Here is a 15,196-nt window from a genome sequence, read left to right on the forward strand (position 1 = left end):
ACTCTCATTGGTAAACTTCTCTATGTTACTGTAACTAGGCCTGACATATCATTTGTTGTTGGCAAATTGAGTCAATTCATGGATAAACCAAGAAAAGTTCATTGGGAGGCAACTATGATGGTTCTTAAATACCTGAAGACATCTCCAGGAAAAGGTCTATTGTTTACAAAAGAGGCAAATCTTGATGTGGTTGCGTATACTAATGCTGATTATGCAGGGTCGGTTGATGATAGGAAGTCTACTATAGGGTTCTATGTTTTTGTTGGTGGCAACTTAGTTTCATGGAGAAGCAAGAAACAAGCTGTAGTAGCAAGATCAAGTGTTGAGTCAGAATATAGGTGATGATGCATGAAATGCACATCATGTAAACAAGTTTTTCATGCATTTTTTATCAAGTTTAAGGTTTTAAACCCATGTTTAGATGTGTTTTGATAGTAAGGGGCTATGGTTCGAATTTCAGAAAAATCGGAGTTAAAATGAGAGAGTTATGGCTATTTCAGTGTTTGGGCATGAATTTCGAGGTGGATCGGATCCATATCCGACCCAATTAGGTTAATTGGACCTTGGATCAACTCTTAGAAAGCCCAAAACCCAACCCACACGCCTATCCATATCCATTTCAAAAAGTTTTCTGAAAACCCCCTAGAAAGTGCCGCCTAGCAAATTTTATTTTTTTAACCTTCTTTCTGAAAAATGTCAAAACTATAAATAGTTTTTTTTAAAGAACCCTAGGCGTCTTTGGCTGTGTTTGGACGCCCCTTGCAGTGAATCTATTCCAGCAACTCCTTCCCCTCCATCCCCTACACGTTTTGGCCATTGAAGACCAGCCTATGCTTGGTTTCCAAGCATATTTCGATCCCATTTGTGTTTTCTTTTCATTTCTTTCTTGTTCCTTGCTGTCTTTTCACCACTTTTCTGTATTTTTGCAGGTGTAGCAGAGGTGGAGACCATTAACCTTGGGCGGGAGTGCGAAACACACCACCAAGGTGAGCCGGCCCTACCTCCATCCGGCTTTCTACACCCTCCGATCGAGAATCGGCTCACATTCCATCGTCGGTGGATCTCCAACGTGTAGCAGCTGCAAAGGTGCCATTTTTTGGTGAAGTACAACATTCTCAAACTGTGTAGGACGTCCATCTCCAGCCACGGTCCGCTCTTCTTCATCCCCCCGGTCGTCGGATCTTCCAAGAGGTAGGTCTTCTTCTTCCTTCTCTTCTAGCTAAAACCGAAGTGTGTGTTGGTTTTCTTTTTTTTCTTTTTTTTTTTTCTGAGTGTTTCTTGTTTTCTTTTCGTTTCAACCTTAGATTAGATTTCGTGCATAGGCCAGCACGTTAGATTAGGTTTATTTGTTTGCTTGATTCATTGAAATCGATTTTTTTTAGATTTTTCATTCTTTTCATTAAAATCTGCTAGATCTTCATCTAGCCGATTCTTCAAATTTTTCATAGGTGTTCTTGGGTCTGTTCTACTGAAACTCCATTTAGAAAAAAATCCATTTTTATTCATCTTAGTCGGTGAATGGTGAATTGTGATTTTGATTTCACTTGAAAAGCAAAAATCTAAAAACCGGCTAGACTATTTCTAGCCGATTCTTGATTTTTACAAAAATATTTTTCTTTGTTTTGATTTTTTTTATGTCCAGCATGTGTATTGAGTTGTTTTGCTGAAAATCCAATTATAAAAGTTCATTTTAATTCATTTTATTCGTGGGTTGTGCTTGTGTCTTGTTTGTTTTCATTTTTGAAAAAGAAAGAAAAAAAAAATCGGCTAGAGATATTCTAGCCGATCTTTGCATTTTTGTTAAAAGTGTGTTTAGATTGGTAAGTCATGTGGCTTACTGTGTGTTTAGTATGTTAACAGTAGCATAAACTTGTGTTAGTCATTTCATCGTTGTAGGATTGATTTAACTAATTGTTTTAATCTTTTTTTGTTTTTGTGTTTTGAGTCTATTGAAGAAAATTACAAAAATCAAGTTTTCTTTTCTTCATGTTTTTAATTGCAGCATAGTGCTGTTCTTGTTAGCATTTGTGTAATTAGGATTCTTTTTTATTATTTTCTAATTTAGTTTTATCAAAATAGTGGTTATTTAGTTTTATTGCTTTTTGTTAATTTATATTTTTATTTTTTTAATTTTTGTGTGGGTCTTCTTCTTCCCCAAGGTGGGGCGGCAGCCATTAGAGCTCAATTCGAGCTCTAGGCTGTTTTTGGTATTTCTTAATTGCAATTAGGTATCTTTAATTAGGTTGTCTAGGTTCAATGTATTAGGGTTTTATCTCATAGCCGTTTTTAGGGGTCATTCAAGTAGGTTTTGGTAATTAGGGCAGCATTTAAGTTTAGAAAGTCGTGTTTTTCAATTAGGCCTTTTCATTACCTAGGTGAGTCTTAAATTCTTTGGTTATAAAGTCTTAAATTAGGGGTGTCGAATTTTAGGAAGGAGGTCAATTAATGTATTGAAGTTGGGAAAAGCTTTTGGAAAGAGGAAATTCTTCAAAAATCGTGTGAGGTATTTAAAGAAGATTTGAATTTTTGAATGGGCATTAAAGAAGGAGTTACTCCTTAACTTTGGAAAGTGTTTTTGGAATTAAACAAAAATTCCAATCTAGGTTCCACGATTTCCATAGAGCATTAAAGGCAATTCAATTCTATCTTGAAAAGCAAAACTTGGGGATTTCTAGATTGGACTTTTTGTTTTCCAAAGAGGCTTTTAAAAGCAAGTAAGGAAAGTAACTCCCTCATTAAGTGGGACGGTTTTTGAGAATCCAATTTATTTCAAAGTTTGAGCAATTACCATTATTACTTTATTTTCCCAACCTTCTCCATTAAAATCGTGAACTGTGGATTAATTGTAGGTTAATTAAGAGGTTGCTACTTTAATTGACCCAAGTTAAGTGAGGCAAACCCTAGTCTAAACCCACTTGAGTCTAGTCAAGACCACACCTAGGTCGAGTCAACCTTAGTCCACCTATTGAAACCTACCCTAACCAAGTTAACCTAGTTGACTTAGTTAGGTGTGCCTTGTGTCCAAGTCAACTTGAACCCTAGCCCAAGTCAAACCCCTAATTTAAACCTAGACCGAGTCTAAGACCTAGACCTAGCCCTAGTCAAACTTTTGTCCAATCCTATCTAAGCCCTACCTAACACCACTCGAGCCTAGTCCAACCTAACCCAAGCTTGGTCAACCAAGACCAAGACCTAACTCGAGTCAAACCCTAGTCTACATCCCTTTGAGTCTAGTCAAGTCAACCTAGCCTAGCCTAAGTCAAAGTCAAGACAAACCCGAGGTCGATTCAACCTTAACCCAGTCAACCCAACCTAAGTTTAGGTCAACGGAGCCCACCTAAACCAAGCCAATCTTAGTTGACTAAGTCAACCCCAAAACCGAACCCAACTAGTCCGGCCAAACCTAGCCGAGTCCACACTAGTCCGAGTCGAGTCAAACATAGCTCGAGCCTACCCAATTCAAAACCAAGCTTCGTTGAGTCAACCGAGTGAATCCTAATCCTAACCTTTGTTCTTTAGTGCATTAATTTCATTTGGTATTAGTTATTTTGATTTTTTTATACTAATTAGTTTATTTAGCTAATTTAGTTTTAGTGTAGAAGTGGGTGTGATTTGTGTATTGTGTGTCGTTGAATGTTATAGTTATTTAGTGTTTAACTGTAAACACCCCAAATTTTCCACATCCATTCTCAAACAACCCCCCTCATGCAGTGCCAACCTTGTTAGGTCAGTGTAGGAGTCAAACCCTGAGTCAGTTTCAGAAAATCACCATTTTACCCATTTTCACTAGGAAAATTACCATTTTACCCCTAGGTCATCCCAGACCCCAGTCAGTCGGAGTCAACCAATCTCATTGGTGAGTTCAAAACATTTAGAATATCAGTCATTTCAAGCTCATTTGAAATCATAGTGAGAAAGCCATTTTCATTTCTGACCATTCCTGCCAAAATGGGATCATTTCTTCAGAAATGAGCTCATTTCTCACTCAAATCCAAACAAATTGTCTTTGAGTCAGTCATGTTCCCCAGAGTCTAACTTGAGCTCACCAGGAGTTCAAGTGCTCCAGTTTCAGTTCAAAACCATTTCCAAGTGTCTAGGAGCCCATTTTAGTCCATTTTAGCTCTTTCAGCTGAAATTGAGCTGAGTTCAGTCAATTGAGCTAGTGTTCAAGCTTTGATTTTAGTTCATATCAGTATTACTGACCTTTGTTCTAGCTCAAACCCAGTTCAGGTTCGTAATTCACTTCACTCTAGTGATCATTCCGTACCATTTCTCTAAAAATGGCAGCTTTTCTTGAAAATTTAGCCGGAAAGGTCAGTGAGTCAATGTCTGGTTAGTTCACTTGAGTTCTGAAACTCTAAAACCCAGCTGAATCCAGCTCATTTCAGTTTAATTTAGCTCGAACCCCAATTTTCAGTGTCACTCTAACCCAATAGAGTCTCGAAAACCATTTCTTAAGCTATTTTGCAAATTTTATCAATTTTAATGCTTTTTGAACTGGTACAAGTGTCAATCAGGGTCTAACATCCAAAATTCTTCATTCAGGGTCTGCATTTTGCATGTCATTTCTCATCATTTCATATCATTTCATATCATTTCATATCATTTCTCAGCATTTCATAACATTTCATCACATTTCATTCCATTTTCGAAGTCCAGAACTCCAGTTTTATAAATTTCAATCAAGATCATGTTTCAAAAGCTTTCAGAAATCAATTTCAAACTCCGGGTTTCCAAAATTGACATTTTTACCCCCAGGAGTCTAAATTTGGAAATATTTTCTCAAGAAAAATAATCTGGATTTATTTCAAACTCAAAATTTTGAATTCTACACTGGATTTGCTTCGCAACGGGGTATTGAACTTCAAAATCCGAGCTCATTTCAAAAATTGCCAAAAATAGCTCGTTTCGGCTAAAAATAAATTTGGAAGTATTTTCTCGAGAAAAACAATATGGATTTCTTCCAAAATTAAAATTTTAAATTCTACATTGGATTTGCTTCGCAACGAGGTATTGAACTTCAAAATCTGAGCTCGTTTCAAAAACTGCCAAAAATAGCTCATTTCGTTTGGAAATATTTTCTCGAGAAAAACAATCTGGATATCTTTCAAAATCAAATTTTCAAATTCTACACTAAATCTGCTTCGCAACGAGGTATTGAACTTCAAAATCCGAGCTCATTTCAAAAACTGCCAAAAATAGCTCATTTCACCTGGAAATTTTCTGAAAAGACTATTTTACCCCTCTAATTGTCAAAATGAGTTTCGAAACTTTAATTTGGACCCGCTCTGAGATGGCCCACTCATTTACATTTCTGTTTTATTAAAAAAAAAAAAATCTTTTATTCATTTCAATTTTCTTTTTATTTGTTCATTTTTATTATTATTATTTATTTTGCATTTTAGAGAGGTGGGACCCACAAGGTGGTCACCCAAGCCTCCAGCCCCACTTTCCATGTTTTTTCTCATTTTCTTTCCCTTTTTCTTTTTCCCTCCTTTTCTTTCTTTCCTTTCTTTTTCCCTTTTCTTTCTTTTTCTTCTTTTTCTTCTTCCTCTTCTTTCCTTCTTTCCTTCCTTCCTCCCTTCCTTTTCCTCTTGCCCAGCCATTCACGTAAAGGCTGTTTCCCTTTCTTTCCCTAATTAAAACTAAGAACTTAGGGAAAGATACAATCTTCCCTAAGTTAAGAAAACCAAAAAAAAAAGAAAACAAAAAAAGGCTACGGCTGCCCAAGAACCCATTCAATTCTCTCTCTCTCTCTCTCTCTCTCTCTCTCTCTCTTTTGGCTGCAGCTATCCTTGGCTGCAACTCCCAGCCATTGAAGCCACTTTGAAGCACCATCCTCACCACCTACAGCAGCCTTCTAGCAGCCCACCTTGCTGCACCTTCAACTGCACCAAGGCAGCCACCACCTTCAACCACCACAGCTACTTTGAAGCAGTCTTCAGCATCATTGGCAGCTCCCTTCCAACCTTCCTTCAGCCCATCTCAAGGACCTCCATCACAGCAACTTCTTCCAGCCAAGGCAGCAGCCACCGGAGTGGAGAACCAACCAGCAGCCACTCCTCTCACTCAGCACCTCCCTTGGCTGCTACAGCCACAACAACCTTCAACCCCTTGTAGGGGCTGCAGCCGCCACACAAGAGATCAACTACAGCCCTCCTTGAAGGCGCTGCCATCTCCTCCATCGGTTCCAAGGTCCTTGCTCCAGCCAACAGCCACCATCTTGAAGCTGCTGCCACCTCTTCAACCTTCTTCTCCATTAGCAATCAACACCATCCAAGGTAAAACCCTTGTCTTCAATCTTGGTTTTGTTAAACTCAAAAGATGATCATGATATGATAAGGTCTTTCGTATGATATTTTCATGAATATAATCTGAAAACATTTCAAAAAATTGGACTTAGGTGATTGAATATTTCATTTGTGGATCTATGAAGACGTAAGACAGATTATTCATGTTCATGATATGTGAGTCAAGGGACCCATTCAATGAATGGATCGGGATCCCACTCACCAATATCCAACATCAAAACTGATCATACCCCTGTCATTTATCATTTTATTTCCGTTATCATAGAGTTTTTATGTTGTATTTAAAAAAAAAAAATCACTTTCATAAGCATTTAATGTAGTTTTATTGATATTTAATTTAGGTTTGATTTATGCATTGAGTCCAATTATGATCTTATGTGTAATTTCCTATTAAAAAAATCAAAAAAATGCATATTAGTCTTAGTCATATGTCTTTGGTCTACTGCCGAAAATTTGATTCAATTCGGGTTTCGGAACCTATCTAAACTGATCAAACCCTACATCGGGTTTTCTGTCTTTTTGAACTTCCAGTTTCTTCTTTAGCAGACAAGAACCTCCGGCACCACCCTCATGGGAAATCCAAATCGTCCTTAAAAAATCACAGTAGATTCATGATTGAATCTACTAATGATCTGGAAATTTTGAGGTTTTTCCAGTCAGTTTTGACCTCTGTAAAAAATCAGATTTCTCAGACCCCTGGGAAAATATCGATTTTCTTTCGTCAGGGTATAGACAGACCTTAATGCACCAAGTCCATCCAATCTATAACCCTTCTGAAAAAACTTTAAACACGAAAGTTGTTCATAACATAATTTCCTGTCATTTCCCAAAATTTGGGAATTTTTAGATCTGTTCCAGTATTTTTCCCGGATTTTCTATTTCTGTCTAACAGATTCCAATGTCCAGAAATCTCAGAGATTTAGGTCTCTGATAACAGTATGGCCTTTTCCAAACCGTAACCCGAATCCTAATAGTGTCAAAATATCAAATCTTCCTCTGTTTGTCAGGGACATTTTCCCACAATTTCAGACATTTTTCCATCTGTCTGCCATTTTTACCACATTTTCTACCGAAACCTGTCTGTTTCCTTCATTTACTAGAGTCGCCGGATTCCGATCCGACTTGCCGGAGTGGTACAGCTCCGACCATAGGTCAAAACCAGAAAGTGTAAAAGGCAAAAATTCTTGCCTTACTGTATTTTGTCACTCCATAAAATTTGGGAAATTTTTATGGAAGTTTGATATCCTAAATCCCCTTTAGAATCAATATTTTAGGCAAAAATCATGAAATTTAGGGTTTTTATTTGAATTTCCATATTTAAAAATACAAAAAAATTAGATTTTCGAGCTCCATTCTGTTTTTAGGGTTATTTTGGGTGTTCATGCCAAATTTGGTTTAATTCCAAGTTCATTTGCTCCATGTGTTAGTTTATCTTTAAATTCAGAAGCGAAAATCAAGCGAAAATCAGGTTAAATTCAATATTTTGTGATATTTTCGCCATTTTAGGGTTTTTATCATGTACATAAGCATGTAGAATCGTATTAGGGTTAATTTCAATCTCCTTTGCATTTCATATTTTTCAATTTTGCAAAATTTATTTCAGAAAACCCTGGTTTCAAGGCCATAGTCTTGTTATTGGGGGTATTTTGGTCATTTTGACCTAAATTTCGAAATTTCAATTTCTAATTCTCCCAAAATTTCATGCATATCATCATATTTCATCATATTATGTTTGATTTATTTCATTTGATTTTCAAATTTCCAAAATTTACAAAAAATTCTTTCAGAAAACCCTGATTTCAAGGTCATCAGGGGTATTTTGGTCATTTTGACCCCAATTTCGAATTTTCAAGTTTATTTTCAAAATTTATTCATTATTTCTCATGTTTATATCAAAGGGGGTATGATTTTGGGTTTATATCTGAATAATGTCCGACAATTTCCCATATTTTCGGATAAATTTAGAAAAACCTACATTTTTGTGCTAACCTTGTTTTCTAGTTTTGCAGGAACATTCAAGAAGAAGACTTAGATTTTATTTTTTTTTATTTCAATTCAATGTAATCTCAAATGTAATAATTTGGAATAAGAGTTACATTTCTGCTTAGAATAGGATTGCATTGCATATAGTTTAATTTATGCAAATTTTAATATGTGATGTATGATTCATGCATATTTATTTCAAATTCACTATGATTTACACGAATGACACGTGCACAAGCTTTTAAGGAGTTTATAAACTCGGTGGGATTCGTATTTATGGCCATAGTCAGAATACGAAGAAAACCAAGATTTATGATCTTCGTATTAGCCACATTCAGCCTACACACTTAGGCTAACTTCAAAATGTACTGCATTTTTCAAAGTTTTAAAAGGATTTCCCAATTTCTCAATGAAATTCCCTTTTCAAATTCATATTCATTCATTCATATCATTCAAATTGCATTATTTCAAACTCATTTTCCAATTTCAATTTCAGAAAATTCAATTTTCTCAAGAATTTCCAAGTCTTTCTCAGGATCTGATTTTCTCAAAATCCTAAGTTTTCAAATGACATTTCAAAGCATTTCCCAAGTTCAAATCAAGATTTTCCTATGTTTTCAAATTCTCAAATTTCAAAATCCCAAGTTTTTAGAAATTTATTTTCTCATATTTTCCAGTTTTCTTGAGAATTCATTTTCCATTTCAAAAGTCATTTTCCAATGAATTTCTTGATTTTCTCAGAATTCTCAAATCTATTTTCTCAGAAAAGCAATTCCAAATTTCAAAATCGATTTTCTAAAGTTCAAATTTTCCTGAGAAATCACTTTCAAATGCAAATTTCTGATTTTCAATAAAATTCAATGATTTTCCCAGAAATTCCATTTTCAAGCATTTTCCAATCATTTTCCAAATGCATTTCAATTTTCCAAAGCAAACATCATAATTTCTCAAACTTGCATTTTTCAAAATTCCATAGCACAAGCCTAATTCTTTGTGCATTCTAGGAAAAATAGAGCATAATTTAGATATTTGAGTCAAGTTAAAGCACGTAATTGATCCTTGGTTCAATTACCCCTGGTAAAGGCGCCAGGAACGATTGAACCTCGTACCGACAGGCGGATCCCATTCCATGGAATTTTCCCGCAAATTTTCAAAATGGAGGCGAGTAAATTTTCAAAACAATTTTCAAAACTTTGGTCGAGTTTGACTCGCGGAATTCGTTTCTCTCGCAAGGGAGGGGAAAAATTTTTGCGATGATAACATTAACATAGTAATTAGAATCACCCTTCATTGAGTAGTATAGTTGCATTCGCATCATTAGTTAAACATAGCTAGTCATAATTTGCTTATCGTATTTCTTTCATCATATATTTAGCATAGTTGTAATAATCATCTGCATATACACTGTTATACAGTGTCATTTAGATTGCATTAGGTTTGATTTGTCTTTTAGAGTGTTAAAATAGATTCATAAAGTGAATAGTGGACTCAAATAAAAACCAGATTTTTGCACTGTCGCACCAGCATTATTTTCTGTGTTTTCCAAAAAAATTTCTTCTATTCACTTTATTGACGTGTTATTTGACTGCAGACCAAATTTCAGCTCATTCGGAGTTGATTTGGTCTGATTTTTAAGCGTTTTGCGAAAACCGCTTTTTCTGGATTTCAAATTACAGGACTTTCGATATCCTGATTTTTTTTAGATTTGAAACGCTTATATCTGGAGTTACAGATATCGTTTTTTCATTCTGTAAAAATTGTCAGATTGTTTAATCTGTCAGTTGCAGAACAGAATAAATTTCGGGAAAATCGGACCTCGGTTGCCCTGTCAAACAGTGGTTTTCCGATAACCTATCAGAAAGCTATTTTGCACTAGTTAGGGGCATTTTCGTAATTTCCTTAGATTCGGCATTTTGGGCCTGTTTTTATTAGTTGCTGCATTTTAGGATCTGCATAACCAGCATTCAGCATTAGTAGAAGTAATTTGGTTAATTTTAGAATTAGTTTAGTATTTTATTTAATTTTTGTTTGATAAGTAGCATTTGTTTTATTATTTTCGTAAAATTAGAATTAGTTTGAGTTACTGTTTGCATTATTAGAATAGAATACTAACTTTGTATTTTTCTGCATTTTTAGGTTGTAAAGCCTATTTAGTTTCCAGGGTTTTTTTTCCAAGTGTGAGGAGCGAATAATTGGCGAAAAGACAGAAATACCCTTGGTGTGGAGCAAAAGAAGTAGTTGCTGTTTATTTTCATTTTAGTGATTAAATGTATTTATATTAGTTTTATAATTGTCGATTGACATTTGTCATTAATAAATTAAATTTTCTAGAAATATCTGGATTAATTCCTGTTCCCTGAGGATTCGACCCGTACTTACCACTTTGTGGAAAGTCGGTTTTTATATTTTTGGTTGACGATTTTCCAAAGTTTTATTGAAAATAATTGTTTTAAAAAGATCATTTCAAAATTATCAACCAAATTTTGGCGCCGTTGCCGGGGAACGACGAATTAATTACTTTATTTCTTAGAGTTTGATTTATTAATTTGTTTTAGTTAGTTAATTAGTTGTTTTATTTTTAGTTAGTAGGATTAGTAAGTGAATATAGGATTAACATAGTTAGTAAATATAGGATTCACGTTCTGTTCTTTCTAGGATTCACTTGAAATTCATTCTGCAAGGAGCGATTAGACAGGTGGGTTTTAGAAAAACTTAGTTTGTGATTTCCTGTATTTATCTTTTCAGTACTTTAGAGTAGTTTAATTTGTTATTTCATTTACTTAGTTAGATCATTCTGACATAATTAGTTTAGCATATTTGTTTAGTAGTTGTCTATTTTGTGTTGTTTACATTTTAGTACCTGTGTTAGTTTATTTTTATTTTTTAGAGTTAGGTCGTTTGCTTACATCTGGTCTTAGTACCAGTGTATGCAGGGGCGACGAGGTCTAGGAACCCCATTACACCCATTTGTTGACAACCCAGAGAGAATTTTACATTCTCATCGAAGTTCGGCAACAATGGCTGACATGGATCCTCCACCTCCACCCCCAGTTCATTCACGTCCTCTGCGGGAATACTTCATTCCCACAGATTATGTTCAGGCATCCTGCATTCGGAGACCCGATGTAGGAGCGTCGCATTATGAGATTAAGGCCAGCATTATTCAGATGCTTCCATCCTTTTATGGCCTTAGTCATGAGGATCCCTACCGACATTTAGATGAATTCCTCAAAATTTGTTCTACTGTTAAGATACAGAATTTCGATGATGATGCTTTGAGGTTGACCCTATTCCCCTTTTCATTGAAGGACAAAGCCAAGTATTGGCTAAAGTCCTTAGATTCTGTAGAAATAGAGTCATGGGATCAATCGCAACAGGAGTTTCTTCGGAAATATTTTCCCATTGGTCGTACGAACCAATATCGTAGAGCCATCACTAGCTTTTCAGAGCTAGATGGTGAGCGCTTTCATGAGACCTGGGAGAGAATGAAGGATCTCCTCAGGAAATGTCCCCATCATCAGGTGTCGAAATGGCAACTGGTGCAGAGCTTCTATGATGGATTGTCTGACAAGAATCGTCAGATGATCGACTCTTCATGTGGAGGGACATTCATGCTGAAGAGAGAGGACGAAGCATGGAGGCTATTTGATACATTGGCCGAGAATTCACTCCACCATGCTTCGAGCTCTCATTCGGATAGAGCCACACCCAGCATTCAGAAGAAAGCTGGTGTTCTTGAGATTGGTCCATCTACTGCACTACAGTGCAAGGTAGACATGATTGCTCAGAAGCTGGACCAGCTTCTCTCAGGACCATCCACTACACAGCAGGTGTGTACTCTTTGTGCCAGTCCGGCACACGAGATCACTGAGTGCCCTTCGGCAGCTCAGTACCCTGAATTTATTCAAGAACAAGTTCAGGCAGCTCAGGGTTACGTCAGACCGCCGAATAACCCATTTTCATCGACATATAATCCGGGTTGGCGTAACCATCCCAATTTTTCATGGAAGAATCCACAGTCTTCCACGCAGATGCCTATATCCTCTCAGCCAGTTCAGCAACCATCTTTTACTCAGTCATTTCAAAGACCGAACTATTCTCAGTCTTCTTCTTCTTCAGTCACTCCCCCGATTCAGCAGGAGTCTGCCCCGCAGACATCTTTTGAGGAGAGACTTCTCCAAGCATTCCAAGAGGTGAAAACCTCTAATCAGAACGCCTTCGAGAAGTGTAGCCAGATTTTGAGCTCGCATACGCAGTCCATTGCGAAGTTAGAATCACAAATGGGACAGTTAGCTGAGGCTATTAGTAGGAGACCCGAGGGTACATTGCCGAGTCAGGCTGTCATGAACCCGAAGGGCAAGGACCAGATTACTGGAGGCCTGTTTCATACTGAGACACACCAGCAGGCCAAATCGGTTATGGCCCTCAGGAGTGGACGTGAGTATCACGTCGAGAGCAGAGAGCGAGAGAGTAGAGAGAGGATAGAGGAGCCAGAGACCATTGTTTCACCTACGTCGGCTCGACCATCATTATCATCCCCAGCTCCATCATCATCTTCATCATCTTCTTCATCATCATCATCATCTTCATCCTCAGAGAAGAAGAAGGATAGGAGTGAGCCTTCTCACAAAGAGGAGGAGCCAGCAGAGTATATTCCATCACCACCCTATCCCAAAGCATTAGAGTCTCCTGGATATAGAGGGAAGCAAGGTGCGAAGATCCAGGACATGCTTGACATCTTCAAGCATGTGCAGATCAACCTACCTTTGCTCGATGCGATTCAGCAGGTGCCGGCATATGCCAAATTCCTGAAGGAACTATGTACGCAGAAGCGTAAATCTAGAGAGAGAGTTCCTAACAGGGTCCATCTGACTGAGCAGGTGAGTTCAGTACTTCAGCATCAGACACCACCAAAGCTCAATGACCCTGGAGCCCCTATCATTGCGTGTACTATAGGAAACATCCGGATAGAACGCGCATTGCTCGATCTTGGAGCCAGCGTGAACATTCTTCCCGGATATTTCTTTGATTCTTTCGGGCTAGGAGAGATGAGATCGACTCCGATTACACTTCAACTGGCAGATCGTTCTGTCAAGGTACCGAGAGGTGTCTTGGAGGACGTGCTAGTTAAGGTGGATGACTTTTATTTTCCAGTCGATTTCATTATTCTCGATATGGAAGGAGTAGATAGCCAGCACCAGACTCCGATTATTTTAGGCAGACCATTCTTGGCGACTGCCAATGCGTACATCAATTGTAGGACCGGAGCCATGGATCTCTCATTCGGCAATAGGAAGGTAAAGCTGAATATTTTCAATGCCGCGATGGGACCAGCGGGAGACATGGACTGCTTTCATGTAGACATTGCACAGGAGTTAGTGGAGGAGCAGCCCGAGTTGTACATTACTGAGGATTCTTTAGATCTGTACCATATAGAGAAGAATAGTAGTGTAGATAGTGTAGATGTGTCTAGAGTGTCATCAGAGAGACCACCTTGGGGAGCGGTCAGGGAGCTTCTTCCACCACTTGCGGAGACCCCCGCCAAATCGTCGATCGAGTCACCTCCGAAACTTGAGCTGAAGCCCTTACCAGATTCACTCAAGTATGCTTATCTCGGAGATGATGAGACTCTGCCTGTGATCATCTCGTCCTTGCTCACTGAGGAGCAGGAACAGAGATTGCTGACTATTCTTCGAGAGCACAAGGCAGCGATTGGCTGGGGAGTTGCTGACCTGAAGGGGATTGATCCTTCATTCTGCATGCATAGAATCCATTGCGATGAGGAAGTCAAGCCATTTAGGGATATGCAGAGAAGGCTGAATCCCAACATGAAGGAAGTGGTGAAGAAAGAGGTGGTGAAGTGGTTGGATGCCGGAATCATTTACCCTATTTCTGATAGCCAGTGGGTCAGTCCAATTCAGGTTGTGCCGAAGAAGTCAGGACTCACTGTGGTTGAGAACGAGAAGGGTGAGAGAATTCCGATGAGGACCACTACAGGATGGCGAGTCTGTATCGATTATAGGAAGCTGAATGTGGCAACTAGGAAAGATCATTTCCCATTGCCATTCATTGATCAGATCTTAGAGAGACTCGCAGGACAGAGCTACTACTGCTTTCTAGATGGATATTCAGGATACAATTAGGTAGCTGTCCATCCTGACGACCAGGAGAAGACCACGTTTACATGTCCTTATGGCACCTTCGCGTTTAGACGTATGCCGTTTGGGCTCTGTAATGCCCCGGCTACTTTTCAGAGGTGCATGCTTGCTATATTCTCGGACATGATTGATGATGTGATGGAAGTTTTTATGGACAACTTTTCAGTGTATGGATCTTCTTTTGAAGATTGCCTCCAAAAACTTACTCGAGTACTGAGTAGGTGTGCGGAGACCAATCTCGTCCTGAGTTGGGAAAAGAGCCATTTTATGGTCCAGGAGGGGATTGTGCTAGGACACATTGTGTCCAAGCGTGGTATTGAGGTTGACAGAGCGAAGGTGGAATCCATTTCCCGTTTGACTCCACCCACCTCTGTGAGGCAGATTCGATCATTTTTAGGGCATGCAGGATTTTACAGGCGGTTCATAAAAGATTTCAGCAAAATCTCTCGACCGCTTTGCACTTTATTGGAGAAAGACCAGCCTTTTGTTTTCGGTGAGGATTGTATGAAGGCCTTTGAGATTCTCAAAGAGGCCTTGATTACTGCACCTATTTTTAGACCTCCAGATTGGACTCTCCCATTTGAGATTATGTGCGATGCATCTGATTACGCTATGGGGGCTATTTTAGGACAACGCATTGATAGGAAACCCTATGTGATCTACTATGCGAGTAGAACTTTGCCTGATGCCCAGATGAATTATACTACGACAAAGAAGGAACTACTTGCGGTAGTTTTCGCATTG

At 38.2% G+C, this 15,196-nt stretch overlaps 1 protein-coding gene and 1 non-coding gene across 2 annotated transcripts in view; both read right to left on the reverse strand.

Annotated features, from left to right (window-relative positions):
- LOC149818496 (uncharacterized) overlaps nucleotides 1–15,196 on the reverse strand; it is a 226,222-nt gene that overhangs the window by 79,661 nt on the left and 131,365 nt on the right. The gene's annotated exons all lie outside the window — the stretch shown is intronic.
- LOC149818497 (small nucleolar RNA R71) lies at nucleotides 11,715–11,817 on the reverse strand. The gene has a single exon (XR_016427469.1). It is a non-coding gene; the product is annotated as a small nucleolar RNA R71 (small nucleolar RNA).

Source organism: Nuphar pumila, chromosome 13 (assembly GCF_984573655.1).
Source record: "Nuphar pumila chromosome 13, dmNupPumi1.hap1.1, whole genome shotgun sequence".
NCBI classification, from domain to species: Eukaryota; Viridiplantae; Streptophyta; class Magnoliopsida; order Nymphaeales; family Nymphaeaceae; genus Nuphar; species Nuphar pumila.